This window comes from Spermophilus citellus, assembly GCF_964194105.1.
Source record: "Spermophilus citellus genome assembly, chromosome: 5".
NCBI lineage: Eukaryota > Metazoa > Chordata > Mammalia > Rodentia > Sciuridae > Spermophilus > Spermophilus citellus.
Genome location: NC_138186.1, coordinates 81403389 through 81409388, shown reverse-complemented (window position 1 = coordinate 81409388; position 6000 = coordinate 81403389).

The window sequence follows — 6000 nt, the reverse complement described above, 5'->3', positions numbered from 1 at the left end:
AACCTCTCAGTTTATATGTGAAGAAATTAAAACCCATAGAGAAAAGGGGGCCTGCCCCAAATCATAATCAAACCACCAGCAAATATAATCAATTCTTTCCTCGGTATATCACTTATTCATCTGTATGTATTCATTCATTAGAAGTCAACAACTATTTGACATCTTAGGTTATAGGCACTATTTTAGGTGATAGTGGAAGTCAAAGTTAATGCTTCAACAAAACTTATGTTCTGGGGAGAGGAGACAGACATGAAAAACTGAGTACATGTATAGTATGCCTGGTAATCATAAATGATATAGGGAAAAACATAACTGGAAAATCAGAGTGCCTGAGGGAAGGCCTCATTGAGAAGGAAACAGAAGAAAACTGTGGCAGTTGAGGGAACTGGTCTGTAGATATATAGGGGAGGAGGATTTCAGGAATAGAGAGTAGTCTGTGAAAAGGAACTGGTACCCACGCTTGTGTGCTGTTTGAGGACCACCTGCAGAGCAGAATGGTTGGAATGAGAGAAATGGGCAATGGGGCTGGATCATCATGGAGATGGGGTGGGGACATTGTTCTTGCCTGTCATGCTGTGTGAGATGGGCATCAGATGGTTTTCTGTTGATAAGTAACATGTTCTCATCTTCTGAAAAGATCTCTTTGGTTCTATTTTGATAATATATCATAGGAGGGAGAGAAGAAAAGAAGCATTTAGGAGCAAGGGAGATTTTAAGAGTTACTACTATGATTCAGGCTAGGATGGTCTTAGTTTAGAACAGGGTGGTGGTGGTAGAGTTGGTGAAAGGTGGTCATAGGCTGATAGTTTGAGGATTAAAAAAAAGAACAGGATTGGGGTATAAGAGAAAAAAAAGAAATCAGGATGATACCAAATGTTGTTGGTATAACTAGAAGTATGAAGCTGCCATTTACCAACATGGAAGACTATAGCAAGAACAAATCAATGAGAATACCAGAGATTGGTTTGGAACATGTAAGATTGACCAGGAATTTGGTCATTATTAAATATCTAAGGAAAATGCTGAGTTAAGTTGGGTATATGCTTCTGGAAATCAGGAGACAGGCTCAGCTGGGAGCTGAACTGTGGGAGTTGTCAACACAACACAGAAGAGCTAGGGCTGGGTCCTGAAATAACCATTTAGAGGTTGCTGAAATGAAGACTTATGAAAGAAAATCTATGACATATGACAACAGGAGATTTTGATGCTCTGAGATTCAAGGGAAAATAGTATTTACAGGAGCCTGGAATAAGAAATTAGTGCAATTGCTGTAGCTAAGTCAAAAAAGAAGAGGATTTAGAAACCAACGAGGATGAGTTGATCAAAGAGCCAGTGGAGTTTGGGGAATGAAAGTTCAATTGGGCAGGATTCAAGAGAAAATGTGGAGGAGAGGAATTAGAAACGATGAATATAGGTAACTTCTTTGAGTTTTGTATAAAGGGGAACAGAAAATAGGATGAAAATGTAAGGGGGATGTGGAATGAAGACCAGGTTTTTGTTTTTTTCCAGTTGACAGGAAGCTCAGGATGCCTCATCATGGTTCAGAGTGTGATACTTGTTGATACTTTAATATAGTAACTTCTTTCTGCCTCGAAGGATCAGGCATTTATGATCAAATGAATCTCTTTGAAAAATGCCCTTCTAAATCAATCACTTTTCCCCATTCCTACCCATTGGATATCTATCCAATATCTATTCAAATTATTATTATTTTTTTTAAAGAGAGAGTGAGAGAGGAGAGAGAGAGAGAGAATTTTTAATATTTATTTTTTAGTTCTCGGCGGACACAACATCTTTGTTGGTATGTGGTGCTGAGGATCGAACCCGGGCCGCACGCATGCCAGGCGAGCGCGCTACCGCTTGAGCCACATCCCCAGCCCTCAAATTATTTTTTAATATTTATTTTTTAGTTTTTTTTAGGTGGACACAATATCTTTATTTTTTATTTTTATGTGGTGTTGAGGATCGAACCCAGGGCCCCGCGCATGCCAGGCGAGCGCGCTACCGCTTGAGCCACATCCTCAGCCCTATTCAAATTCTTTAGCTTACAATTTGAGGTGAAAATATTATCAGAAATTTGACCCAGATCATCTGGTCTCTTCCTACCCTTGTTGTCCCACTTTCTCTCCTGAGGACCCTAACCGTCATCCTCCCTGTCTCTGCATGTAAAAATCTTAATTACTCTTCAGGGCCCCACTCACATGTTGCATGTTATGTGATCCCTTCTTGACTACTTCAGCCAGAAAAAGTCTTTATTCTATAATATTTTTCATCAAAAAGCATTTTAAACCTGGATTCTGTCTTGACATTTTGTGTCTTCCATAGTATTTATCTCAAACCACATATTATATAAAGATATGTTAAAAACTATACAACTACGTTCCAGGTCTTCTAATTCCAAATCGACTGCCTTTCACCCTCTGTCTTAGGCTTTGCTATGATCCAGATGAGTGCTGTCTCCTCATATTTAATTATATTCCTCACATGGTGTCTAGAATTGCATGGCTTAGTCTTCATAGAATTGGGAGATTTTCTGATTTTGAGAGAGGGCAGAGCTTCCTGCTTATATCCAGGAAGCTTTATCATCATACAGGTGGAAGGCCTTTATGATGGTAGGAACCAACATTTCATCATAAACTGGATGTAGGATGAGAACTGAGAGTTTTAGTTAGTCTCATGAAGGCAAGTCCCATAGTTTGTCATTAGAATTATCTCTTAGAAAGAAAAGATAGTTGTCTGTCATTAGTTTTTATTTAATTATCAAGAAGTAATAACTATTTTATTAATATTTCTCAACAATCCAGTAAAACAAGTAGAAGTTACTATCTTATTTAAAAAGTAGACTATGGAGCTTGAGTGTGCGGTCTGCTGGGCATGTGCCTAGTCTCAGGAGAAAAATTATACCTTAGTGTCCTGTAGAATAGGGTTAGATAATGCAAGCTCTGGACAGATGTGAGGCAATTTATATTCATACCATTCAGTTTCCCATGAGACAATGGAGAAACATTTTATTTTGAAGAGGGTGGATTGTGCTAAGGAAGTTTATGGTCTGTTAATAGTTTTTTTTTAAAAAGTTTATTTTTCTATATTTCTACATTTCTCATCTTTTAATTTGTAAACTATGGGTTGGGGAATATTCTTGGTTTTTCCTAGAATGTTTCTTAGTGGTTGGCTTCTATTGGGATTTCAAAAATGTTGTCTGGCGGGCTAAATTAAAATAAAAACATATATTTTGTCTGTAAGTTTTCAAAGAAAATAATGATTCCAGGTATGAAAATGAGAAATGTGTAGAAATCCTCATTTTAGCTGTGTACTGAAAGTAACTTTTACCAAAGCACCCTGCCCCTCTTCCTTCAAAATAATTAGCATGCAAATTGGAAGTCATACTACATGCCAAAAAAAAATGGTTGTTGTATAGATGATTATTAGTGCGTAGGTGGTATTTATGTGGATGCACAGATGTGTTCAGAACCCTTGATCTATGTGGCACTCTGAACAACTCAGGCTGTATTCACAGATGAATTACATTTCATTCTCCCATTATTATGTGCCACAATTGCATTTTGCATATTTAAACAGATGTACCGATTTATCTAGAGAGAATTACATTTTTGAGAAAACAGCTTAATGATATCACATTTTCAATAAGTAACTTTAATGAACTAGTTAAACAAAGGATATAAGTTTCCTGGTTGGCTGTATAATTAATGTTTCTCAGGGTGATTAAGGCCTGAATCATTTCTCAGAATCAAAATATCATATATATATATACAATGCATGCCTAGTCTGAGTTACCAATCCACAAAGAACTGGTAAATAAAATTGTGTGAGTGTTCTTTTATTTTGAGGATTGGGGAGGATTAACACATTTTTCCTTATTCTGGCAAAATTATTATCTAGTCAGAAGAAGAACAATAATTCTCTTTGCTATGTGATATTTTGTTATACACATGAATATGTAAGTGCGTATAGACACAGCTGTCATTTTGTAGAGGAACACTAGTAATTTTGCTTCTGGATATATTTCTATAACAAGCACACAAAGTGGGGAAGTTTGAATTTTTATGAAAGTTTCTTAGTCTAGTTCTGAAGTTTTCTGGCAGATGGTAGAAACAAGCTTACACAGTTTTAACTTCTAATTCTCTCTTCTCGTCTTTTACATAAAGTTCAATCACTAAATGCCTTCATTACCAGTTTTGAAAGTATGATTCACTATGGAGATAGTATGTATTCTTCAGGGAGTTCAACAGGGATAGCAGAAAAAAAAATTTCAATTTTAGTGACAGAAGAATTTGGAAGGCCAGCTCTGCCATTTACTAGCTGTGTGACCTATACAAACAAGCTAAACTCTGTGTCCTGATTTTACTCATCTGTGAACTGCCTGACACACCAGATATTTAATAGTAATTAAGGAAAAATTCGTTCCATTCTATTTTTCTTCTTCCTTATATAATTTCCACTGAAGTATAAAACATAACTCAAATAAAATCTTTCTCAAGTAAATAAGACTACTCTGTTCAAAGTGAAGTGTTTGAACAAAATGATATCCTTGACCAAAACAGATTGTGCAATTTGGAAAGCAGTCTTCTTCAAGATGTCAATATTCTACTGTTAAATCATTCACACCATGGACACACAGATCAGCATAATTCTCATGCAATTTATAGATAACTTCCTTTCTTAAAATATGTTTTGACTTATCTTCTCACTTACTTTCTATCCATCTTAACACCTTTTGCCAATGTCCACAGTTTTCTAGAGAAAAGGAATGATAGGGTTGAATGAAACAAAAATAGTAGAGCAAAAAAAAAAAAAATCCTTCATCATTTTCAATTTCAATCTTCCATCCAGTAATCTCAATTCTGGTTGCTGCTGCAGCAGTGGAAAAAAAAATGTATCTAACTTCATTCTAGATTTAGTAGATCTAGAGTCCATCTGGTGGGCAGGAAGCAATGGAAGAGGAATTATAGGATGGTCAGAATCCTGTTGGAAGGAGTGCCAATGCAGGAATGTAAAAGCTTACTGGTTTATTTATCACCTCTGCATAAAATGGAAAATTTCCTTCTGCTCAACTTCCCTTCCTTAAAGAGTAGAAGGGAAGGACTTCATCCATCATCGCCAATTTCAATCTTCTAGCCAGTAATCTCAACTCTGAATGTTTCTGCAACAGTGGACCAAAAACAAAACAAAACAAAACAAAACAAAAACCTAACTGCATTCTAGATTCAGCAGATCTAGAATCCTTTTGGCAGATGGGAAGGAACAGAAGTTACTATTGGATGAAAGAAAAGAGGTAAATACTTAGATTTGGGACTTGATATGTAACCAGACACTTTTATAATGCCAGTAGCATCTATTATCCAAGAAATATGGATCTAATTTGAAATGCTTAGCAGGGAACCTATTCAATTTAGAATGGCTAGCATGGCACATGGCTTCAGACTTCTGGTGGAATTTGAATGATTTTTTTGTTTTTGTCTTGTCACATGAGGGACAAGATTTATACTTAGCAACTTTTTCTTTATGTCTTCAGATTTATACTTAGCAACTTTTTCTTTATGTCTTTCTTGTTGCATTCTTCCTCCCAAATGCCTGTTAAAAGTATAAGATGTTGTCAGAATATATTTGCTTTTAAAGTGGGTAGAAGGTTGTACAAAATTTAAATATTTTTGATCATTTTCTCCCAAGTCCTAGATTTCCCTCTTACTCTTTTCAACTTCAGTTCATGCTCTTTCCATTTAAAATGGTAACCACTCTATGGAGAATGTTTTCTTTAATATGAAAATTGTTTTTAGGACTGGATTTTCCTTCTTCTACTTGTTCTCTTGGTTGCCATTTCTTTTGAAATCCTTGTCTGTAGTCTCCCAGCTAAAATTTTAGAGCATATATTTCTTGTGGAGTTCATTAGGCCTGGTTTCCAATGCAGACTCTGGCTTGTGACTTGGAAAGTTGTCTCTGAATCTCATTTTAATAGAGTCTACCTCTTGAGATTGTAGTGAG